Source organism: Panthera onca, chromosome C2 (genome assembly GCF_046562875.1).
Source record: "Panthera onca isolate mPanOnc1 chromosome C2, mPanOnc1 haplotype 2, whole genome shotgun sequence".
Lineage (NCBI taxonomy): Eukaryota > Metazoa > Chordata > Mammalia > Carnivora > Felidae > Panthera > Panthera onca.
This window is the reverse complement of record NC_138347.1, coordinates 91785731-91812685: the sequence shown is the minus strand read 5'-3', so window position 1 is coordinate 91812685 and position 26955 is coordinate 91785731. Positions and strand designations below refer to the sequence as shown.

The 26955-nt window shown below is 34.2% G+C and overlaps 1 protein-coding gene and 1 pseudogene across 6 annotated transcripts in view; one reads left to right on the top strand and one right to left on the bottom strand.

Annotated features, from left to right (window-relative positions):
• Window positions 1-26955, top strand: part of NAALADL2 (N-acetylated alpha-linked acidic dipeptidase like 2) — a 1341335-nt gene that overhangs the window by 253368 nt on the left and 1061012 nt on the right. The gene's annotated exons all lie outside the window — the stretch shown is intronic.
• Window positions 7113-7664, bottom strand: LOC132684273 (cyclic AMP-dependent transcription factor ATF-1 pseudogene; annotated as a pseudogene).

Here is a 26955-nt window from a genome sequence, read left to right as displayed (position 1 = left end):
GGTCTAGCTCAGGTGGCTTTTGAATAAAGATATGATGGTTAAGGAGTGAATCGTGGGGTTATCTAAGAGCATTTCAGGCAGTGAGAGCAGCAAGTGCAAGGGCCTTGTGGTGAGAAAAGCCTACTGAGGGTGTCACTGTCATTCAAATGGAGGGGTGGGAAGAGAGTGGGAACAAACAAAGTCAGAGGGAGCAAGGAACTTGTAGGTCATTATAAAGACTCTGGTTTGTACTGTGATTGAAATGGGAAACCATTGTGAACTTTTGAGCAGAATAGGGACATGCTCTGACCTATGCTTTCAAAATATCACTCTGGCTGCTAGACTGATGAGAGCCACATTAAAGGATGGTCAGTCTCAGTTAATGATGCATAGAATTTTTTTTTTTTAAGTGAAAGTAAAGAAGACATTTTGGCATAATGGAATTAGGCAAACAAAATACTTTTTTGCTGGGGGAATTTCAACATAGATTCCTAAATAGGTTTTACAAGCTCACTTTATAATATCGTTCAAGGTGTCGGGTCTAATAGGTAAATGACATCCTCTTCCGTCAAGAAACACAATTTGACTGTAATACAAATTCAGTTTCATAATAGAAGGAAGAATAAGTAATAGGGGATTTGGAAGAAGAAACATTTGCTTTAGACTGTGGGGATCTGGGATAGCTTTATAGATGGGAATATATTTGACTTGGGCCTTGAAAGAATAAAAGAAAATTGGCAGGTTAAAAATGTGGAGAGACAGGCATTCTAAACCAAGGCACAAAAATGCTTTGTTACTGTAGGTAATGAAATGTACAAATACTGTGATATTGAGATTCTTAGTTTTAAGGGAAAATGTCCCCATATTTACCTAAATACCGTACTGTTGAACCCTTTCCCCCATATATTTGTCATTTTTGTGCTTTTTAAAGGATTTCTAACATAATACTGAAATTATTTATTGAATATTAACTTTTTGTGGAAAAATTCAAAGAATTCCTTTAGTTAACCATTTACATTTCTATTGGGCCCAGAGTAGGTATAGAAAGAAGCGTGATTGGGATGATGAAGGAAAGGGTTTATTTATTTTTTATACTGTTATTTTTCTCTTCCTTTACTTCCTTTCTCCCTCAACTCTTTCTTTGTCTCTGCTATTTTTTCTGACTTTCTCCTCTCACTCCGGAGTCTACACTGACCTGGATTTAATAATAAATGTATATTTATTTATGTTTGCCACTGACTTTATTTTTTAACAAGGTAAATACTTTATAAATTATCTAATTAAAAAAATTGAGTAGTCATTAATTTTTGTTTTGTGATTTAGTTTTCCTGGGCAGGAAAAAGTTTCTCAACTTAGTTATAGGTTATATTCATTTTTGATACCTGTTTGAATAGAGTTCATTTTCTAAATGTAATTTAACTTTTGGTCCATCCCTTTATTGTTTTAAAGATTTCTGTTATAAATTCCTATAAATGCTATACATTTGCCTTCCCTTTATTAAATAGCTGTTCTTGAGTATATAATGTGAGCTTCAACAGATGTTTTGTTCGGTTACTGACTTTTGGAGGTAAGTATTCTATTTTTAAATTTACTGTTTAGGGGAAAAAAACCTATGGAAGCTTTGAGATTATTTCTAGTTGTGAAGAGAGACTATTTAGGGATGACATTTGCACCTGAGAGTTGCTGCAGAAATGGGTTCATCTAGTTAACCTTCATCCGAATTGCCATCTTCTACGTTATCCTATGAAACAACTGGAGAAGGAGAAAATGTTAATAAGGAAGCTTTTCAGGATTAATTTTTTTTTCATTTTCAGAAAGTGAAGTGTTTGCCACTTTCCATGTTAAATAAGGTTCCTTGCTTGGCAACATAGGCTTTGCTGCAGTAATTGTGTGCTCGCAGCAAATACTTGATGGTGGAGAAGACAAGTGCAAAAAGCAATTTTTGCAACAGCCAACCAGAACAGCCTGTTCTGTTCCCAATAAATTAATGGATTTAACCTTGCAGCTGTAGCAGTGTTATTATGCAAATATACTCTGAGTATTATGAAAGCCAACTGATTCTCTATAGAGAAAGTTGTTTCTTTCTTCCTCAGAATTCTGAGTGACTAGATAATTGACACATTGTGTAACCATGTTAAGTGAAGAAAAAAATATTTTCAGTAAATCTACTGAGTTTTATTTTATGTTCCAATGTTTTCAGCAATTTACTGAGGCTTTTACTTAGAACAATATTATTTAGCCCAGTAAATTCAAGTGTCCACAGACAACCTCCTAGAAAAGGGAAGGAAGGAAAAATATTATGTGGCTCTTTGTGTTATGTTTTTAATCCAGGCAGAAATTAAAATTTACTTTAATGTTATTCAAGTGTAATGGTCTGATTGTACTGAATATCTTCGAAGTAATATATTTGCATTCTGATCCATGATAGACTAGAGAACGGTGCACTAATTATTTGATCGAGTTGATAGCCACTTTGGTTTTTAAAGCTGATCTTAGATTTATACCACATATAAAACACTTACAGTTGAAAGTTCACACTTGGTAATTGACCAAATGTGAAGATCACTCAAAGGACTCTTCACTAGATTGAAGTTCCATGGCTAATGCAATCTTTGATTTAAAAATATTTAAAAAGAGAAAGTATAAGAGTGAGAGCATTGGTGGCTTCATTGTGCTAAGGCACTACAGCTGATGGGGAAAATGATGATCTTGGGAATCCGTTCAACCATTTTATATGAATAATATGCAATATAGTATATTTTGGTTTGTTATAGCTGATACTCACCTTAGGTGAGTTTTACACTATTAGATCATATAAAATACATTTAAAAATTACTTGAAAGTGTTATGAAACCATTCTGTACATATTCAGATATTAGGGATTATAATAACTGCAGCTATATAGTTTTAAAGAACACTGCTTTGGAATCTGAAGTCCTAGATTTTTGTGCTTTGAGTTCTTTAACCTCTTAAAACAGCTTCATCTAAAAATAACAATGCCTTAGAATAGATTTAACTAAGAATAGATTTAAATATATTTAGAGGAGTCTTATAAACCTTAAGTCACAAGGTAAATATATTTATTCTTTAATGTGATTAGTCTATGCTTATGGTCTTTATATTTCAGTAAAACATTATAAACCACCATTTCACTTCAAGTTAATAATTCTTGCTTTTGCATTCCAAACAAAATGTTTTGAAGTTAGTATCTGTTTAAAAAGTTTTATCAAGTAAGTCATTACATAAGTATAAAAACTAACAAAGATTCACATATGGTAACTATAACATTGCCATAACTTTTCAAAAACTCTTTGTCATGCACACCCTTTGTACTACTTACCATCCATCCATTCTTTCCTGTATTTTTATAATATCCTGAGTACTTTTGTATCCAATACTCAGCTTGTATTTATATAAATTCTTCTCCTTATCATATCTCTGTTTTCCCCTAGTCTCATGGTGACTCAATCCTGAATTTGGGTTTTGTTTTTTTTTTACATTGCTTTTAATTTTTACAGTTTGACACATATGTTTATGTCCTTAAACAATATATAGTTTTCATGATTTTGGACTTCAAGATCATGTTGAATTTCCTCTCTTGGGATTTTTTTTCCATTTAACATCATTTTGTCATTCATATTATAATATTAATGTAATTATACATTACATACATATGTTGTGCATATTAGTTATGTAATCAACTAATGTTCACCTCTGTATTATATTTCATCATGTGATTATGCCATTGTAAGTTTCCTTTTTCTCCTGTCAATGACATTTGGTTTCTTTCGTTTCTTTTCTTTTGTATTTCTAATATAGGCAGTGCTTCTATACAGCTGGTTCTCATTATTCATAGTAGTTATGTTTTATAAAGTTGATTAGAACACAGAATTAGCCAATACTACATCATTGACCCCAGAGGAAATACAGGGATAAGTTCCTGGGAGCCTCTGGTCACAACATTTTCCTCAATCAATACATAAACTTGTTTTATGTGTGTTTCTATTTAAAGACACCTTATGTAATATATATTGTTGATTCATTGACATTGAACTCATGGTCAGCAACACTATAACTCATGACTGAATGAACCTTATCCAACACATGGATTTTCTCCATGAGACACAACATAGCTTCTTGCATTTAGTAACACGAGACAGCACTTCAGTAGTACACTGGGGGCCATTAGAGACAGCAAAATCATACACGAAGAGCACAAAATGCAAGAAAAAAATGTGCCACTCAATAGACTACAGGAAGGACACTTGTTTATAGTATGAGAGGGTCTCTTTGTTTAACCTCAGGTGGGAATGTATACCTAAGATGATGTAAATTTTTCACTACTCTGTGCATGTATACATCTTCCAATGGAAACAGAAGCATATTAAGTTACAAATAAATTTTAGAGAATAGGTGAATCCACAAATAAAGAATTCACGAAGAGAATAGACAGTATGTATGTATTTCACTGAAGTGCTTATCAAACACCAACATAAAAAAATTCAGATTTCTGGTGCAACCCACCTCCCCCCTGCCCCCCCCCCCAACCCTGAGATTTTGATTTAGTAGGTCTGGTGTATGTAGGGCCTGAGAATTTGCATTTCTAACTAGGTTTTGGGTGATGCTGATAATGCTAATTCATGGAATTCACTTTGCAAAGCTCTTTCTTATTAGATCGATATAACAATTCTCTAAGGCATATACCTTGCTGGAGTTGCCAGCTCAAAAATCTAAGCACTTTGTATTTACCTTCAACTTTAGTTGCAGGATGACATTTTTTTTTCCAGATTGGTTGTACAAATTTACATTGTATATCAGTAGTGTTGTGATTATTCCTTGTTATTACCAGTATTGGATATTATCAGACTTTTTATATTTTGCCAGTCATTTGATTTTATTTGTATTTCTATAATCACTGATAAAATTGAGCATCTTTTATGTTTATTTGCCTTAATACATATTGTACAAACTACCTGTACAATTCTTCTACACATTTGCCGGTGGGTTGTTGGTGGGCTGACTCATGTGAGTGCATGCATGTTTGGAATAATTCTATCTTGTTGGTGGATTTCACTTTTTGTATACATTAACATTCAGAAAACTTAATTTTATCAGATATCCTTTAATTTCACAGACAATATGATACGTATTGTATAAGAAGTGCACAATAGTTTTGTAGTACAATTTCATTAGTTTTACAGTACAATTTCAAAGTGTATACAAACTGGAATACAGAGATTAAACACTGGTGTATGGATGGCATTACTGAGCTTTGGATAAACTGCATACAAAACTTGCAATTCAAGTATTAGCCAATCTGGAAACTACTTCTCATAATATAAAGAGGATACTTTGCGATGCAAAGTATTTTTTTTTACTAAACTATATAAACATTTAAAATAATCATTAAGAACTCAACTTTAGAATTTATAAAGATTAGCTATAAAAATATATTGGCAGTCACTTTTCTTATAAATGTACCATTGATTGGGGCGCCTGGGTGGCTCAGTCGGTTAAGCATTCAACTTTGGCTCAGGTCATGATCTCCTGGTTTGTGGGTTCGAGCCCTACATTGGGCTCTGTGCTGACAGCTCAGACCCTGGAGCCTGCTTCGCATTCTGTGTCTCCCGCCCTCTCGGTGCTTCCCCTGCTCATGCTCTGTCTCTATCTCAAAAATAAATAAACATTAAATTAAAAAAAATAACCATACTATTTTAGAATCTGATAAACCTTACATTAAATTGATTATAAAATCCTCTTGGAAAACTTTGGTATGCATCCTCAGAAGGTTTTTTAAAAATGCTGTAGGGGTGCCTGGGTGGCTCAGTCGGTTGAGCGTCCGACTTTGGCTCAGGTCATGATCTCGCGGTCCGTGAGTTTGAGCCCTGTGTGGGGCTCTGTGCTGACAGCTCAGAGCCTGGAGCCTGCTTCAGATTCTCTCTCCCTCTCTCTGCCCCTCCACCACTCACGCTCTGTTTCTCCTTTCCTATCAAAAATAAATAAACTTAAAAAAAATTTTTTTAAATGCTCTAATATCAGGGCACCTGGGTGGCTTAGTCAGTTAAGTATCGGACTTCAGCTTAAGTAATGATCTGAGTTTGAACCCCTGTCACGCTCTGTGTTGACAGCTCAGAGCCTGGAGCCTTCTTCAGATTCTGTATCTCCCTCTCTCTCTGTTCCTCCCTACTTGCACTCTGTCTCTCTGTCTCTCTCTCAAAAATAAATAAACATTTAAAAGATTAAAAAAATATTCTAATATCATTTCAAGAGCCTGTAAATATTCCATTCTATTAAAGCACAACCGAATAGGTAATGTATATTCAACTGCATACAGAATATAGAATCAAAAAACAATTTATTATATATTTGTAGAAAATCTCAATTACCAGAGTAACCAAAAAACAAACCACTTAAAAGTATCAAACTTTTAAATAGAAAAGTATCAAACATTTAAACAGAAGTTCTCTTTCCATTCTGATAAAAAATGTTACAAAATCACCCTACTCCATTCATATATCTTAGATGCCTTTGAGGACAAAACCTCAAAAATAGTTAAACACAAGTCTCAAAACCTATCTCAAGTCCAAGAAACAAACTTAAAAAAAAAAAAAAAACATTTCAACGATCTGACAATAGAACAAGTATACATAATCAGAACATATGACTTATATATTTACTTATATATTAGCTTTTCTATTTGTAATTTAGAATTATTGGCAGAAATAGAACATATAAACACACACAATTGAAAAATGTAAACTTTAGGAAATGGTAAGAAATGCAAACCTATAAGGTAAACTGATTTATTTTAAAAATCCATTTACCAAATTTCATCTTCTCTGGCATTTTTGGATTATTGTCATTTCGGAAATTCAAATTGGTGAAAGCTCACTTCCCGCTTCTTGAGTGGGTTTCATTTTTCCAGAGCTTCCAGCTGTGTCAGTGACTTCCTTGAGCTCATTTTCCATTTTATCTTCTATCACCAGATGTCTTGCATAAGATATTTATCTTTGAATTGCAAAAGCCTAAATAAAATGCTTCATTTTTGGCCTTTTAATTTATAAACCTCCTCTAAAAAGAAAAGAAATCCCATATAAATTTTAGGAAGTCTGCAAAAATATTTTCTTTATTAATCAAATACCTTTATGGGAGTAAAGATCCTTCAAAGTTTTTAACTCTTCTATTAGAGTTTTATTTTGATTTTCCAAGACTGCAACCCGATTTTCCAGGCATTTCACATATTCTTTCTTCTTTATGAGACATTCTTGCGCAGCTTCTCTGTTTTTCATTGACCTATTTCTCTTTTCAGTTGGGGGTCATCTGTCTTAGTTGTCTGAGATATAAGTGTCACAGGAAATATCATTACCACAGGTTGTGGCAGCGAAATAGCTGAAGGGGTGGTACAGATCTGATATGTGCGCATATCTCCTGATGCAGTTTGTACAACCACCTGGTTGCTAGGCACAAGTATTTGCTGTCCATCGGAGGTCTGTGCATGCTGGAGAATTGTCCCTTGCTGAGTACTGACTGAATTTGTCATGGTTAATGTCTGAAGTCCCTGTACTCCATCTGTGCCTGAACTGGCCAGTTGTAAGTCTCCCTTTGGGGCAATGGCAATGTACTGTCCATTGCTAGTTTGACAGATGGGAGTTGGGACACACATAGAAGTGACAGCAGAAACTCCAGGGTTTTCTCTGTCTTCTGTTCTGCCCCATGTATCTTCAGAAGATAAACCTTTCAAAATTTTTCTGCAAGATGCACACCATGCTAGCATCCCGCAGGCTTTCTGTGAAGAGCCTATACTGTCTGATGAGTCCTGAGACTCCTCACTTTCTGATAATGATACCATTGCACCTGTGGTGGGTGAACTGTCATTCATAATAATGAAAAAATATATATAAAACACTTAAAACACTTAAAAATAAATTTCACAAAAATGTCCCAGAATCCCAAACTTCACTTTATGACATTATTAAAGGATAGAAAATAATGTGAATAATTGTAGCTGCTTGCCAATGAACATATTCTGTGACCCTAAATGGAATGACTTAACACTTAAAATCCATCCCAAATTACAGTGGTGAGACATGATCCCATTTTTCGGAGCTTAAGGCATGGGAGGAAACAATGGACTGTTCACATTGGTTACTTGAAGGTGGTTGATTAGAAGGGATAGGGAAGTGCTACTTAATGTTTTACACAACTCTGTGTTGCATAGGTTCAATTAACTTTTCACTTTCGTTAGAGTAGCAATTTTTGTGTGGGCTTTGGATGTGCACAGACTCTATATTCTCCATGTTTATTCTTTATTTAATAGCAACGTTTTCTTGGGAAAGTCATTTTACCTATCTGTGCCTCAATTTCTGCCTCTTTAAAGTGAGGTTAATAATGGTTATTACCAGGGGTGCCTGGCTGGCTCAGTTGGTTAAACATCCCACTCTTGGTTTTGGCTCAGGTCATAATCTCAAGGTTTGGTGAGTTTGAGCCTCGCTTTAGGCTCTGTACTCCCACTGCTTGGGATTTTCTGTCTCCCTCTCTCTCTGCCTCTCCTCCATTCGTGCTGTCTCTCTCTCAAAATAAATAAATAAATAAATAAATAAATAAATAAATAAATAAATAAATAAAATAAATACAATAAGTAAATAAACTTAAAAAAAATCAGTCTGTAGGGTGCCTGGATGGCTAAGTCAGTTAAGCATCTGACTTTGACTCAGGTCATCAGCATTGGTTGAGCTCGAGCCCCACTTCAGGTGAGCATGAGCCCCACTTTGGGGTGAGCCACGCTTCTCTCTCTCTCGCTCTCTCTCTACCCCTTGCTTACTTACACCTTCTCTCTTTCTCAAAAAAAAAATAAATAAAGGTTTAGCAGAGTGTACACCCTTAGCAAGTGGAAGCTATTCTGTCTCTGATATAAGGGGCCTGCCTTATTCTGATAGTGCTTCTCCTCCGATCTGTTCATGTGTAATAGCTCCCTGCTCCGACCCCAGACAGCTATGGTGTAGAGGAAAGGACATCAGGTCTAAATACATGGAGCACTGAACTTAGTAAGTTTGAATACTATAGGATTGGTACAATACTGCATAAATAATGCTTTAAATTTTTTTCATAAATTTTTATTATAGGCAGCCTGACAAATTTACATCTGTGGTAGCTTATAAAATTGCTAAACCAGTCAAGCTGTTAGAATTGAAATTTTGCTATCTCTTGACTTACATGGGTACCTGTTTTGTTAACTTATATAAAACATATGGACACTGGCATATTATTTGACTTTGTAATATTGATAATGTGTTTTTACTCATTTTCAAAACATCTCATTCTTTTCTTTTCTTTTTTTCTTAAGTGAGTTTTACACCCATTGTGGGGCTTGAACTCACAACCCTGAGAGCAAGAATCGCCTGACAGGTTAGGCTTAGTCAGCCAGGTGCCTCCAATATATCTCATTCTAGAAGCACATTAAAAATATGGAGTAACCAGATATTTTCTACTGAAGGATATTTTTAAAAGTTAGTTAATGATTAAAAACCACTTCATGCCAATTTCTTTTACAGTTTTCAAAGTGTTATGAAACTTGTTTTTGTTCCCAGTAGATTTAAATATACTTTGATTACATCATCTGCAATGTATATTTAGCCTTAAAGTTAATTTCCCATTTAAAAGCACCTCAATTTGAAAGAAAATATGTTTCCTTTTTTAATTCAAGCTCCCAAATGCTTGATAAAATCATGGCTTTTGAGTCTTCATTGGTAACTACCACTTGTGAGGATCTTTTGCCCTGTGCTTTGTGTGAATTTCCAGGCATGTTCCAGTGTCTCTTATCACAGTGACACTCCCATTAAGAAGGGTACGATGTTAAGTGTATTTTTCTTGATTTTGTTTGCTTTGACAGTTGTCAGAAGACAAATATTTCAGAAAAGACTCTTGATTTTTCCCAAAGTGTTATAGTTTTACAGTTTACCTGACACTAGGAAGAAATGTGTCATTATTATAGCTCATTTTCCTTATTTTATTTTAAATTTTGAAGTCCAAACTTAACTGACAATGTCTGCTTTTGGATATTTTGAGCCACGTTCAAAATTGCTGCCCTAAAGACTTAAAATACACACAATGATGTGTTACTTAGAAAATAATGGGGTGCCTGGAACCCCAGCTTAGTCAGTTGAGCATCTGATTTGATTTTGGTTCAGGTCATCATCTTATAGTCATGAGATTGAGCCCGGATAGATGCTTAGCATGGAGCTTGCTTAATTTTCTCTCTCTTCCCTGCTTCCTCTACTGCCCCCCATCCCCTCCTGCACTCAGTCTGTCTCTAAAAAAATAAAGAAAATAATATAATAACATGAATTTTGGTCATGAGATTTAAAAACAAAGGATATGATAAGCAGTACAAGTAAATTAGTCATTCACTGAAAAACTATTTTTAAAATGCAAAGACTTGGTGCTGTAATTACACTAGTGATGAAAAATAAACATAAGGCCCATAAGCCTACCTTTGTATAGCTTACATTCTAATGGGAATTCTAATATTGATCAGGTAAAATCACACGTATACACAGGAAGGGATAAGACTCCTCTAATAACCCAAAAGGTGGGTAGGCTTAAATGAGAAGAGGAAAGTGTATTCCAGGCAAAAGGGAATGGAATAAGTAGGAGGGACTGGGGGAGTGCTGAGAGAATTGGCTTTTGAGACACAGGCTGAATGATCTTGCAGAAAATGAAAACAGAATCAAGCAGAACCTTTGGGACAAAGGACTTGATGATTGTTAGATTAGATTCCTTCTTGTCAGTAGCTATCTACAACAGTTAATCATTATCAAGGGTTTCTGTGTATAACATATACAAACATCCACATCTTCCTGTGTATAAGACATTTAAAATAAACATTTAAAATTATGCTGATCATTGGGGCACCTGAGTAGCTCAGTCCATTAAGCATCCAATTCTTGAGTTTGGCTCAGCTCATGATCTCATGGTTCATAAGATTGAGACCCGCCCTATGTCAGGCTCTGCGCTGACAACATGGAGCCTGTTTGGGCTTCTCTGTCTCCCTCTCCCTCTGCCCTCTCCTGCTCCCACTCTCTCTCTCTCTCTCTCAAAATAATTAAATAAACTTAATAAATAAATAAAATTATGCTGATGATTCAGAAGGGCATAATTACTTTATGAGCTGTAAATTTAGACATCCTTTAATTCATTCCTTTTTTCCCTTGAGAAACCTAAAAAAGTTTTAGCTGACTAGTTCAAGAGGAACCTGTTTTTATATTAAAATTTTAACTGTCTATCCATAGTATCAACAATATCATTATACTTTGGTTATCATAGAACATTAAATTAACCTCCCTTATTTTTAAATTAATGACTAGTTTAAAATTTAAATATTGCCTATAATTTTCATGGCTCGTAAAGAAATACTTGATATCTAACCAACTTGCATTTGAATAGGCTCTTCTGTTACTGAATACAAGAATTCCATGCATGGTAGGAGCAGGACTTATCAGGCATTGGGGCTTGCTTCTGGTAGAGATACATAAAAATATTTTTATACATCATGCATTATTCCTCAGTTCCTTCTAAAAATGGCTCATCTGTTGTTTTTATTATTAGATGTAGGATGTTTCAGTTATAAAATTGAAGACAATTATTATGTTCATAATTGAGTCTCTTGTGTGAGGGTATATACCATTTAAATATCTTGGCGTCAGCTTATTGATTTTGTTCAGGGTCAAAATTAGAAGCACCATCAATAATCTCAATACAGCATAATGTGCACGGTACAAAGTTTAAATATTTAGTCACTGAGTTGACTCTTACAATGTCAAGGGGAAAACACAGTTAATAGGATAATAAGTACCTAAAGTGATACTAAAGAAGAACTAAGTGTGTCTAAGTCAGATTATTTGTTTCTCATATGATGAGCAGACATGAGAAATCATTTTTTATCTTAAAATTTATATTTTATCATTGTTAAAAACAAATACAAAGCAAATACTAAATTTTGAGCACTTCATATATTTTACTAGTTATGGCATGTCTACTTGGTGTGAGATTCAGAGAGAAGCCCACATGTCCACTAAATAAAAAATTCAAGAGAAATGGAAATTCAACCAGAGGTGAGAGTACTAAAATTGCACCTATTATAACCACCTTATTTTGTCTAGTGTTAGTGTGCTTTATTTCAAAATTGTACATAAGAAAAATAGGGTAAATTAAGGAAAATAACTAAATTGTAGAAGTACCAAATATTATACAAACTTGATTTCCCAAATGCAGTTATTATACATACATACATACATACATACATACATACATACTTACGTAGAGAGAGAGAGAGCAAGAGTGAGAGCATCCACAAGGGAGCTTGCTTCTGGTAGAGATACATATAGATGTATGTGTGCATGTAATTAAATGTATTTCTAGCATTTTTCAGTCATTTAGTGTTTATTGAACTTTACCCTGGTAATATAAAAGAGAAGAATTAGAAGAATATAAGTAACTTTTATAAAAGAAAATGTTAGTTCAATGTGACAATTTTAGTTTTGTCCTAATACGAGAGACTAATATTCATCATACCATGCATACAATTTAAAGTGAAAATGAGAATCTTTTTTTTTTTTTTTTTCCAAAAGCTATAAAGTGTTCAACAGCTTGGGTTGTTTAAAATAGCTTAGGTTTTTAGGATTATATTAGGGAGAGTTTTTAAAGAAACATTTGTATTTCAATTTTTAATTTAATGATTAGGTTTCAATGCTTTACATTTAGGGGATATATAGGCTTCAGTTTTCTCTCATGTGCAGGTACTTATTAAAAGAGGTATGTTGTTTCATCCAGTTAATTTGCGTGTTAAAATCACACACTCTTCTTATACATAAACTTCTTTTGTATATACTAGATTTACATTTTTCCAAGATCCTGAAATTAATAATAGGATTGTTATAGAACCTTTGTATGTCATGTGTTTAGAATTTGGAGATTCAGATGGAGTAACTAATAAATAATTAACCTTTACTTGATCAATAGAAATTATAGATTAATTAAGCACACCTGAATGACAAATTGTTCCTTATATGATTTTATTCACCATTTTATAGAAAATCAAGGAAATGAATTATCTGTTTAAATAATTTAATGGAATCACATCTTAATATTTACCAGTCATTTTTGGATGCACAATGCCTTAAAGTTCTGCCATAAAGTTAGTCATAGTGAATGCAATTGAATTTCTCTAAAATACTTAGACTTTACAGCTATTCTCAATATCCTCACCTAGATTAGTGAGTTTTTTTCCTATAATTTTTAAAATGTAACTATACATAGTGTTTCAGTTATCTACTTTTCTAAGACTAATATGGCAACTTATTGAAGAGACTATCTTTCATGAATGTGTTCCATAATTTGTAGATGGTACCTATGCATATGGCAGTTATATGTTTATTAAATATGTGGTTCTTTTAAAACTTAAAACCCATTCCTATGGGGCGCCTGGGTGGCTCAGTCGGCTAAGCGGACGACTTCGGCTCAGGTCATGATCTCGCAGTCCATGAGTTCGAGCCCCGCCTCGGGCTCTGTGCTGACAGCTCAGAGCCTGGAGCCTGTTTCAGATTCTGTGTCTCCCTCTCTCTGACCCTCCCCCGTTCATGCTGTGTCTCTCTCTGTCTCAAAAATAAATAAACGTTAAAAAAAATTAAAACTTAAAACCTATTCCTGTTCAAAATTCTTAGAAGACTATGGAAGTTTATTTCCTTATCTTTGTAAGGAACCTGAGTCAAACCAAGAAGCTATATCATTAACAGTGAGATATTAGGTGAACTCCCATTAAAGTTATAGAAAAAGGAGACAAGGGTTTACTCATCACCTGACCACTATGATAAAGTGAATCTTAGGGGGAAAAAATTATTTTGCGTCTGGATTGTTACTCTTAGTTAAAAATACGTTTTCTAAAAAAAATAAAATAAAATAAAATAAAATAAAATAAAATAAAATAAAATAAAATAAAATGTTTTCTTACTCTGTAAATGGTTACTAGAGATAATATTTTATGGGGCAAAAAATGTTGGAGTTTGGATCCAGCCCTAACTGACTGCTTACTTACACTTGTTCAAAACAACATGCTATCTTCAGACTCTCTGTAAACTGGTTATGTCAAAACTCACAAAAATCTGTCATGGGGTTGTTACAAGAACACCCTGAGGATAATAGATATGAAAAACTTTATGAGTGGTAGGACAGTACTAGATTTGGTATGATAATTAATAGTGAAAACAATAAGCACAATATTTAATTCATTTTTATGAACCTGTTTTATTCCCCCTTCATGAACTGTACATTCTACTTGTCAATATTATTTAGTATTCTCTCTAAACGTGCTGCATTTTCTGCCTATTTTGCACTGACATTTTTGTTAGTCTTTTCCCTATACTTGGACTGCCCTTTTTCTATAATATCTGTTCATTAAAGGAGTCCTCAGCTTTCAAGATCCACAAGAATACCAATTGTTCCATGAACTAGTCTTGAAATTCACTACTATTACCTCCTTTACTACTTGGAGAAATGGAGAAACCTTTTTTACCTGTCATGAAGATTCTCCCATTCTTATCAATTCAGCCTCTGATTCTCTTGCCTCACCAGAGTTGTCAGGTAGCTTGTTAGACATGCAGAATCCCAGGCCATACCCCAGACTAAGATTCCTGGGAGATTCTTATGCATATTACAGATTGAGAAACACTGCCTTAATTAATTATAAACTCCTTGGGAGGGAGGACATGATGAAGGGAGAGCTTCTCTGTCTTGTTGTAGTATGCTCTATAAGGCTATCTGTTATCCAGTGATTTGCAGATAATAGGTGTTCAGTAAATGAGTGTTGAGTTGAATTTTATTTGTAATATTTTGAAGTCAGAAAATCCAGTGTCAGAAAACTCATTTTTTTTGGAAAAGGATGTTCTAAAGTCAGAACAAGAAGAAAGCTATTCATTATTGATGCTACTCACATCAACTAATCAATATTTCTTGGTCATCAACTACTGTACTTTTTCATGCATAAGATATTAGTATGGATCCTTGATCTTATAAAAAAATCTTCAGTCTGACCTTCACCTTCAAAGAATTCATTTAGGTAGCTGAATCAAAATGTGGTTTCTTTGTCATCTCTGTAAATATTTAATATACGCTATTGGAAGTCATGACAGAACTTTAAGGCATTGTGCATCCAAAAATGACTGGTAAATATTGAGATGTGATTCCATTAAATTATTTCAACAGATAATTCATTTCCTTGATTTTCTATAAAATGGTGAATAAAATCACATAAGGAACAATTTCTCATTTATAATTAAAGCAAGGTGATTTTATACTGTAAGAAACTTTATTTTCCAGTGTGTGATTTTAAATTGTGATTTTTCCCTTACATACCTTAATTTCTAAGATTTTTCTCTCTAGAATTCCATCAAAAATTTAAAAAGGTTTTGAGTGCCATTAAATCACATTCACCTGCCTGTATACACTAATTGCTGTGAATTAAATTAAGCACATCCCTAATTGCAGGTGGTTTCTTTCCGTTGTATAGAAAGTTGCAAGTCTGCCTCTCTCTGCTATCAGCTGATATGTGCTTAGGGAACAGAAACTAATTTTAACATTAGCCCAAGCAAAATGTAATTAGGACAGCTAATCTGCTGAAAAATACCCCCAGTAAAAATCTTTTTTATGTAATGCCATTTTAATGGAAATGACATTTTTATGAAATGCAAGTGACAAAGACTTGAATGATGCCTGTGAGCCTTTTATTTAATTTTATGTGTTGTGTAATTTGTTAATAAAGGGAGACCAGAAGCACTCTCAACATTCTGGATATGGAAAAGATTTTAAAGTAGAATTCTTAATGCGAATGTTCAATTTTACTTAAAATAACATTTTAAAATAACAAACTTGCATCTTAATAGATACTGTAAAAAGGTAGTGTGTGTGCGTATGTGTGTGCATGTGCGTGTGCACAATGACAGCCATAAGTAGAAGGTCTTTGGTAATTATGTCATATTTCTCATCACTGAGCCTCTCCATTAATGTAGATGATTGAAACTGACTTTGCTTGTGTGACTTCCCCTTCATTTTTTTAAACAAGTATTCTGAATTTAGGATTTCGGTATTAAAGGAAATCTAAAGGGATTACTAATTCTCTTAAAAATAACTATGATTACTACCAGAATTCGTAAGTTCTTCATTTATGTTTGGAACTGTATTAAGTGTTTTAAGTTTTGCTTGTTTGATTCTTTAACAGCCATGTGAGAATTATATTCATTTCATAGGTCATGAGATTAAGCTCAGGGATATTAAGACACAACTAGTAAATGGATCAGTTGGGATTTGATTCTCTATTAACCTCAAGCCAATTTTAGTATTCTTAACCAATAGGCTCTAGTGCCTCAATAAAAATACTTGTTTTTTAATGTTACACTACAAACCGTAATGACAGAGTAACATGTCCACATGTCACCATTTTTCTCTTGAATTGTGTCTGAAATGAGGTTTAGCCTTTAATTTTGGTGTCACTACAATGTGACATGTGATATAGTTACATATACGTCCTTCAAAATCCAAAATTATTAAATGTTCAAAACCTGTGAAATATATGAAACACAGCTGTGTTTTTCACCTACAGACTTGTGTTTATGTGAGACCTAGTCATTGTCTAACTAAATGGTCCTTAAAGGCAGTGCTAATAACTTACCAATTCTTTGCCAAAACGTAGGTTCTTTTTGAAATGATTCTCCTTTCTATATTTAAGAGTGTTTCTTCATTTTGCTGACCCAGGCTGATTTTACCTTTTGACTTTAATTTGAATGTGAGAGAAGTTATAATCTGAATTTTGATGCTATTATAACCTTTTTTGGAGATTAAATCATTTTGATTAAAGCATTCAGCACTTCATTTTCCTGAGTTAAACAGAAAATTAGTATTGACAAAATTAGGCATGTGAATCATGCCCTGCCACTTACCACGTGCATCTAGTAGGGCGACTGTTTCCAAACAGCACACAAGCACAGTAAAACTCATAGGAGGGCCACAGAGGAGCATCACAGGATATTTTAATTTTTCAGGGAAGACACAAAGATACTGGACATCTTTGTTAGACATCTGTTGCTCATTGTGCAAACCACTAGTTCAAGAAGTTCATCATTTAAACAATAGATTGTACTGTATTCCTTTCAATGATATCATATATTTACAAAGCTGGATTTTACAAGTTTGCTTGATAAAAGCAGTTACTGAGTGAATAGCAATATGATCTAGGAAATGAGAGAGGCTGTGTCCACTGTGATTTAAGAAGCGTTATGACCAACAGGAACACAAATCCCATTAGTTAAGTAATTGCAGTTATTTCAGAATGAAATTTAAAAAATATTAAAGGTATGTGTTTTTTAAATAGCTAAAATTATTAGATAAAAATACTAAGTAGGTTGGATCTAACTATTTCAGAACTGTTACTTATTTCATATGTATATGGTTATGAATGAAATAAAGTATAATGAATAATTTACATGACATACAATTTCTCATTTAAGGTAATACAATTCAGTAGTTTTAGCATATTCACAGATTTGTGCAACCAATACCAAAATTTATTTTCAGATTTTCATTATCCCCTCTCAAAAAAGAAGCACCATATCCAATACCAGTCATTCCTCATTCTTCCCAGCCTCCAGCCTGAGGCAATTACTAATCTATTTTCTCTCTATAGATTTGCCTATTCTGAACATCTCATCTAAGTGGAATCATACAATATGGTGTTTGTGACTAGCTTCTTTACTTAGCATAATGTTTAATAGGTTCATCCACGTAGCTTGTATTTTTCATTATTTTTCATTTTTGAATAATAATCTATTAGGTACACTTAATTTATTCATTCAACATCTGATAGGCATTGGGTTATTTCCACTTTCTGGCTGTTAGGAATAAAGCTGCTGTGGACATTTGTATACCAGTTTGTGTGTGAACATATGTTTTCATTTCTCTGGAGTATATGGCTAGGAGTGGAATTACTGAGTCATAACTTTGTTTAATCATTTGAGGAAATGCCAGACTGTTTTCTAAAATGCAGCGTTTTGTATTCTCACCACCAATATATCAGGGTTCCAATTTTTCTACATCCTGCACAAGATTTATTATATATTTTTTGATTATAGCCATCACGGTGGATGTGAAGTTGTCGCTCATAATGGTTAATGCTCTTTTACTGTGATTATTGGTAGTTTGTGTATATTTGGAAACATACCTATTTAGATCCTTTGTCCATTTGTTATTTATCTTTTTATTGAGTTGTAAGAGGTTTAGATACTTACATATTGTCTCAATACAAGTCCCTTATTAGACATGAGATTTACAGATATTTTCTCCTGTTAGATGTCTTTTCATCTTCTAGATAGTATCCATTGAAGCCAGAAATTTTTGAATTTTAACGAAGCCTATTATCTAGTTTTTCTTTTGGTATCATATTTAGAATTTTCTTACACTATTGAGTTGTCTTGGCTCCCTTATCAAAAATCAACTGACTAAAATTTAGGGTTTGCTTCTGTACTTGCAATTTTATCCCATTGATCTATATGTTTATCTTTATGCCAGGACCATGCAGTCTTGATATATAATGTCTGTAGCATTGTAGTAAGTTTTGAGATTAGAAATGTGGATACTCCAGTCTTGCTTTTCTTCAAGATTTTGACTATTCCTTTCAATTTTCATGTGAATTTAGGATCAGCTTATTAATTTGAACAAAATAGTCATCTGGGATTTTGATAGGGATTACATTGTATCTGGAAATCAATTTAAGGAGTAATGACATTTTAATAATATTATGAGTTTCTATTTATGAATATGAGATGCCTTTCTATTTAGATCTATAATTTATTTCAAGTTTTTTTTGTATTTTTCACAGAAGAAGATTTTACTAGTTTTATTAAATTTATTCCTAGATATTGTATTTGTTTTGATACTATTGTAAATGTAATTGTTTTCTTAATTCTGATTTTGGATTTTTCACTGCTAATGTATAGAAATATTACTTATTTTTGTATTGATTTTTATATACTACATCTTTGAACTAATTTATTATATATTTACTGTGGTAAGAACACTTTACATGTGATTTACTCTCAACAAATTTTTTATGTGTATAATAATGTTGTATAGATCTCTAGTACTTAATAATTTTGCAAAATCAAAACTTTATACACATTGAATAATAGCTCAACATTTTGCCTTATCCCAGCCCCTGGAGACCACTGTTCTACTCTGTGATTCTATGTGTTTGAATATTTCAGATATCTCATGTAAGTGGAATCATGCAATATGTTTCCTTTAGGGACTGGCTTATTTCATTTAGACTACTGTCCTCAAGGCTCAGGATTTCCAGCTTTTTTTTACGACTGAATATTCCATCTTGTGTATATACACATTTTCTTTATCCATTTCTTGGTTGATGGATATTTAGTTATTTCCTATCTTGTCTATTATGAATAATGCTGTAATGAACGTGGGAGTGCAAATACCTCTTCAAGATACTGATTTCAATTCTTTTGGGTAAATACCCTGAAGAGATATTTCTGGTTCATATAGTATTTGTATTTTTAATTTTTTGAGGGGCCTCCATACTGTTTTCCACAGTGGCAGTACCATTTTACATTCCCACCAACATTGAACAAGGGTTCTATTTACTCCACATCCTCACCAACACTTGTTATCTTTTTTTTTTTTTTTTTTTGACGTTATTTACTTTTGAGACAGAGAGAGACAGAGCATGAACGGGGGAGGTCAGAGAGAGGGAGACACAGAATCTGAAACAGGCTCCAGGCTCTGAGCTGTCAGCACAGAGCCTGATGCGGGGCTCGAACTCATGGACCGCGAGATCATGACCTGAGCTGAAGTTGGCTGCTTAACCGACTGAGCCACCCAGGCGACCCTGACTGATCATATTTCTATTGGTGAAAAGCTCTAGGCTCCAGATATTTATCCTTTATCTCAGTAGTGCTTGCATTCATGTCACATTTTTGGAATTTCACTAAACAGAGAGTGGTACTCTTTATGCACACACAGAATTTCACGAAACAGTGGTACTCTTTATGCACACACAGATCCATCCACACAAATTGCTTACAGTGAGATTAGTTTTTGATAATTACTTAAATAATTTTTTAATGTTTATTTACATTTGAAAGAGGAAGAGAGAGACACAGTGCATAACAGGGAAGGGGAAGAGAGGTGGAGACAGAATCTGAAACAGGCTCCAGGCTCTGAGCTGTCAGCACAGAGCCCAACGTGGGGCTTGAACTCACAGACCGCGAGATCATGACCTGAGCCCAAGTCAGCCACTTAACCTACTGAGCCACCCAGGCGCCCCAACACTTGTTATCTTTTAAAAAATAATAGCCATCCTAATAGGATGAGGTGATATCTCATTGTGGTTTTGATTTGCATTTCCCTGATAATCAGTGATACTGAGTAGTCAATGCAATCCTTATCAAAATCCTAATGGCCTTTCTTTTCTTTTTTCTTTTCTTTTCTTTTTTCTTTTCTTTTCTTTTCTTTTCTTTTCTTTTCCTTTCTTTCTTTCTTTCTTTCTTTCTTTCTTTCTTTCTTTCTTTTTCTTTCTTTCTACAGAGATAGAAAAAAATCCAAAAATTCATATGCAACCACAAAAGACTACCAATAGCCACACAATTTTGAGAAAAAAATAAACCTGGAAGCATCACACTTCCTGATTAAAAAAATGTATCACAAAGCTATAGTAACTAAAACAGTATGATGTTGGCCTAAAGACAGACATATAGACCAATGGAACAGAATATACAGCCTCTGTTTAAACCCTTGAACATATGGCCAGCTGATCTTCAACAATGGTTCCAAGAATACACACTGGGGAAAGAATAGTCTCTTCTATAATTGCTGTTGGGAAAAATGGGATATCCAAATGCCAAAGAATTAAGTTAGATTTTTAACTTACACAAAAATCAACATAAAATGAATTAAAGACTTAAATATAAGGCCTAAAATTATAAAACTTTATGAAGAAAACATAAGGGAAAAGCTCATTACATTGGTCTTGGCAATGATTTCTTGGATATGACACCAAAGGCACAGGCAACAAAAGAAAAAAAAAATAAACAAGTGGGACTATATCAAAGGTTTTGCAGAGCAAAAAACAAAACAAAAACAAAAAACAAAAAACAAAACAAAAAACCCAGAGTGAACCTATAAAAGTCAACCTATAAAGTGGGAGAAAATATTTGCTAACTATGTATCTTGTAAGAGGTTAATATCTAAAATGCATTAGGGACTCCTTCAATTCAATAGCAACAAAACAAAACAAAACAAAAAACAAATAACCTGATTAAATGAAATGAGCAAAGGACTAGAATAGACATTTTCCCAAATGCGACATACAAATGGCCAACAGATACTTAGTTTGCTCTTCTACCAAGATCTTGAAGTGGCAGTTTAGGTTAGTTATTTACAATCTTTCCTTTTTGTTAATATAGGTTTTTATGTTTATAAATTTCCATCTAAGTACTGCTCTAGCTACATCCCATAAGTATTTTAAGTCTTCATTTTTATTTATCTCAAGCTATTTTCTAACTTCCTTGTGATTTTTTTTCTTCAGACTGTTGGCTTATTTTGGAGAGTGTTTGATTTCCACACATTTGTGAATTTTCCAAGTTTTGTTTGTGTTACTGATTTCTATTTTCATTCCATTGTGGTTGGAGAACACACTTTAAATGGTTTTAATCATTTAAATTTATTGAAACTTGTTTTATGCGCTAGCATATGGTCAGTCCTAGAGAAATTTCTGTATGCATTTGAGAAGAATGTGTATTTTGCTGTTTGGTGTAGTATTTTATAGGTGTATTAGGTTAGTTGTCATTCAGATCTTCTGTGTTCTTGTTGAACATCTGCCTAGTTTTGTACATTATATAGTGTAGAGTATCAAAGTTTCTGAATATTGTTGAATTGTCTATTTCTTCATCCTGACAGTTTTTTTTTAAGTTTCTTTTAAAGTTTATGTTGCAGGGGTGGGGGGGGGGTATGGGAAAGGGGCAGAGAGTGAGGGAGAGAGGATCCCTCTGCTGGCAGCCCAAAGCCGGATGCAGGGCTGGATCCCACCAATTGTTTGACCTGGGCCGAAATCAAGAATCAGACGCTGACAAGACTAAGCCACCTAGATGCCCCCTTTATCCTGTCAGTTTTTAATTCATATTTTGGGGACTCTGTTTTGAGGCACATATATATTTTTTATATTGCCATATCTTGATAGTTTGACTCTTACATTAATATAAAATGTGCCTCTGGGGGGCACCTGGGTGGCTCAGTTGGTTAAGCGTCTGACTTCAGCTCAATTCATGATCTCATGGTTTGTGAGTTCGAGTCCGGTGTCCGGCTCTCTGCTGACAGCTCAGAGCCTTGAGCCTGCTTTGAGTTCTGTGTCTCCCTCTGTGCTGCTTCCCCACTCATGCTTTGTCTCTCTTCCTCTCTCAAAAAAAAAAAAAAAAAACCAAAAAAAACCCCCAAAAACATTAAAAAAAATTAAAATATATATATATATATATATATATATATATATATATATATATATATATGTACCTCTTTGTAGTAAAATATCTGTTTTAAAATCTATACTGTCTGATATTAGTATAGCCACTCCAGATTTCTTATGATTGTTGTTTGTATGATGCATGTATATTTTCCATTCTTTTATTCTCAATTTGTATCTTTAAATATAAAGTGTGGCTTTTGTAGGCATTACATTGTTGGATCTTGTTTTATCAGTCTCATAGTCTCTTCCTAAGATTAGATTTTAAATCCATTCACATTAATATTTTTGATAGTTTTTGATATAGTTTGATTTACATCTGCCCTTTGATTTTATGTATCTTTTGTGGATTTTTTCTTCCTCTAGTCCTCCTTTACTTCAATCTTTTGCATTAGGTAAATATTTTCTGATATAACATTTTAATTTTTTAAGTGAGTTTTAAAATTTTTTTTTTTTCAACGTTTTTTATTTATTTTTGGGACAGAGAGAGACAGAGCATGAACGGGGGAGGGGCAGAGAGAGAGGGAGACACAGAATCGGAAACAGGCTCCAGGCTCCGAGCCATCAGCCCAGAGCCTGACGCGGGGCTCGAACTCACGGACCGCGAGATCGTGACCTGGCTGAAGTCGGACGCTTAACCGACTGCGCCACCCAGGCGCCCCTTTAAGTGAGTTTTAAATTGTATTTTTGGAGTTATTTTCTTGGTGGTTTCTCTATAACTTACCATATTCATTTTATTTTATTATAATCTACTCCAGATGTTTATTTAATTTGGTGAGATATAGAAACATTGCTCTTTTATAGCAGTCTTTCCTCTCTTGCATTTTATTCTGCTATTGTTATAGATATTACATCTATATATTTTACACATTCAACTGTATATTGTTAAAATTGTTACTTTATGTAATTTAGTAACTTTTAGAGACAGTGAAAGGATAGCAAATGTTTATTTATGGGGTGTGTTATCTTAACCTTCTTATTTAAAATTTTTGATCTTATTTGTTTTTACGGATTCAAGTACCATCTGGTGACTTTCCATGGGATGGCAGTAGATTCAGTGGGCTCTCTTTGTCTTTTTCATCAATCTCTGCCTCTGTTCGTATTGTACCCACCTGTTATGTTCCAGTAATTGCAGGCATACTTTTTGTGGCTGGTCTCTGAGGTTGTTCTGATCCTGAAGGAGCTATTCTTAATGGTCACGTTTCTGTTTTCTTTTTAATAAACTATTTGGCCTATGGTTTAGCTTGTTGCTCTCTTGAAGCTACCAGCCTTCTCTGAGTTGCTTGCCACTAAATATCCTTTGTTTTGAGAGCACTCTTAGGCTTGAACTTCCCTACATTGTGTTCAAAATAAAGTCAGTTATCTTGGGAGAGCTTTAGATCTTTCTGTTCTTAGGCTTTCCCTTTTTCCCCCAGGTAAAATGCTCTGAACATATACTCAAGAACTGGCCATTTTGCCTGCTTCTCTTGGAATGTTTTTCCTGCTTTATAAGCAGGATGCTGTGTGGGATAGTACTCTTCCATCTTCCTGCCTTGCCCTTGCTAGCATGGAGCTTCACCCTACAAGTGAGCTGGATCAAGGTCTATTGAGTTTCCAGTATTCTTGTCTTGCTGTGCCTGTCATAAAGTTCTGTGTTAGAAGTGGAGACTGGGTGGAAAAAGTGAATCCTTACCTTCTTGGCCACACTTGCCTGGAATTTAGTCTCTGTAACACAGAGCAGGAGGAAAGTGAGAAATGCTGGTGGCTGGGCTCTCCTGTAGAGTTACCATAGACCTTTGCTGAGAGTTGGAGGGAGAGGGAGCCTTGTCTTCATGGTTCCATCCACTTGCAGTGGAACTTTCATCACATGAGATGGGGAGAGGGAAGGGATTAAGTAGGCCATGGTTCAATTACAAGACTCTTGACATTTGCAGTGAGATTTGGTAGACTTTCTTAAATAATTATTTCCTTTTCTCCTGTACAACCTTAAGACAGTTTCCATAAACGTTAATGATTGTTTTTTTGTTGTGTTTTGTTTTGTTTTGTTTTGTTTTGTAATTTTTATCTGTTATTGTTGTCCCAATGGAGTGAAGTTCTGAAGAGCTCCTCATGTGGCCATTCTGGGAGTTGTCTGTTATCTATGTCTTTTAGTCTAGGGGTACCATAGAAAAACTGCTGAGGTGCTCAAGTACTATGAACAGAGAGAGTTTGGAAGCCTTTATACTAGGACAAGTTACTAACCTTATCCACATCTCTAAATTTACATCTTTAAAGATAATGACATACATCTCAAACAAAGGTTTTAGGATTAAATGAAATACATTTATGAATGTTCCTGACGTATAAGAAAGAAATAACAAATTTGACTATTTTTTATTTATATTTCATGTATATACTTTACACACACATACACATAAAAAATGATGTGTAAGTGCTTTAATTATAATTATAGCTTTTAAATATATTTTTCTTACTTTGTTCCATTTTCTTCCCTAATTCAATCTAATAAAAAAGTGTCATTGGTGTGGAGTATCCTATTTGTAGACACAGATGAATTTATGCTTTTCATGAAATTCAACATATAGATTATAGTAGCAGCCAGTATAGGAATAAATGACAATCAATGCCTCTTGAATTCTTTTAAGTCTATGATCAAACTGGAGGCCTACATTTATGATATCTTTTGGAGATTAAGACCCTGTAGCAATAATAGCCCACTACTGCCCTTGGGACCATCAGGTCTTCAAATCTCATCATTACTCACCAGGATTTTGTTGGCCTTGATCATTATTGCCTAATTTGCGTACATTTAGAATTGAATGCCAAAGCCCATGCAGCCTGAATGTATGAAAACCTGCTGTTTTAATGACATGGAGAGCTTACTACATTTTATTTTCTTAATTTACATCAAATTTTCAAATGTTTTTACTTAGTAGAAGTAGTCTATAGGGCCCTGAGTCTTTCTTAAAACACATTTTATCTGGAAGTTCCAAGAATATTTTCTTAAATATTGTTTAGAAAATAAATTGTTCTGTGGTGCCTGGGTGGCTCAGTTGGTTAAGTGTCTGACTCTTGATTTTGGTTCAGGTCATGATCTTATGGTTCAGTTGGTGGAATTGAGTCCTACATGGGAGGTGGGGGGTGGTGGCTGTCAGTGCAGAGCCTGCTTGGGATTCCCATTCTCTTTGCCCCCCCCCCCCCTTCTCTCTCTCTCTCAAATAAATAAATAAAATAAATTGTTCTTCTTTTAGTCCTTATTTCATTACCAAGATTTCCAACTCTAGTATTCAAATCCTGTGACCAGAAAACTAATGCAGCTTATGTTTTTTACTGGCACAAATATAAACAATACAATTATTTTGGAAAGTTTAGTGTGACATGTCTTTGAATGGCCTTTAAGTTATATAAAAATTTTAGTTACTGTTCAGAAGTAGGGAATGAAATGGAAGAAATAATAAAGGCAATAAAGCTGAGTAGTAGTATGAGGGAGAGAGTTATAGAAAGCAAGAGATACAGAGAATAAGCAATGAAAGATAAAGAAAATTCAAAAGTCAGTATAGCATGGATAATGTTTACATGGTTTAAAGTGTTGTATATATAGTTTGCTTGTCAGTCTCCTTCTCCAGTCAGGAGTCATTAAGCTAAAGAAAGGGGAATCCACACCTACTTTAACTACATTTAAAAAAAGGGTTTATTATAAGGATCCTGGGGAATAGCATAGGATCCAATTGCCAGCAATATTATTGAGCCTCATAGGGACTGGTATGCTATAGTTTCTTTTCTCTGTTTTGTGGGCATATCTTCTTTGTACATATCCCCACTTACTTCTGCAAACTGGTTGTTTTTGCAAGGCCCTCAGTCTATGTTCTTGCATAATTTCAGTTTACATGTGGCTTCATCCTGTCTATGTGCCAACTTGGACCCTTTTTTTCCCCGTATCTTCCCAATAGCTCATTGACGCAGAATCAGTGACCTAATCCCAAATTACAGATAGGATATGATTGTCTGAATTTGTATAAGTTATCTGCTCTTAGTCTTATATTATGACTGAAAGGATGAAGCCTGTTATACTGGGCTATTTTTATGAGAGTTGTAGGTAGAACAGACTCTCTAAGTAAAGGAAAGACATATCTGCATACCTATTATGTGCTGTCTAATAAACTCTTTGAGGGAAAAGATCATGTCCTATTAATTTCTTTCCCCAGCACTTTGTACAGTTTTAAAATGAATATTGAGTGAAATTATCTTCACTTCAAAGGCAGTTTGCATTTCTGCCTCCAGAAGGCACAGCTGTTGGCACACGCGCACACACACACACACACACACACACACAAGAGCTTCCCAGTCTTTTCTTTTTTTGATGGATATCATTAAGGTAACTCTTGCCTTGGAACAATGGCTAACCTTTTTTGGAAAGTAAACTTCTTTGA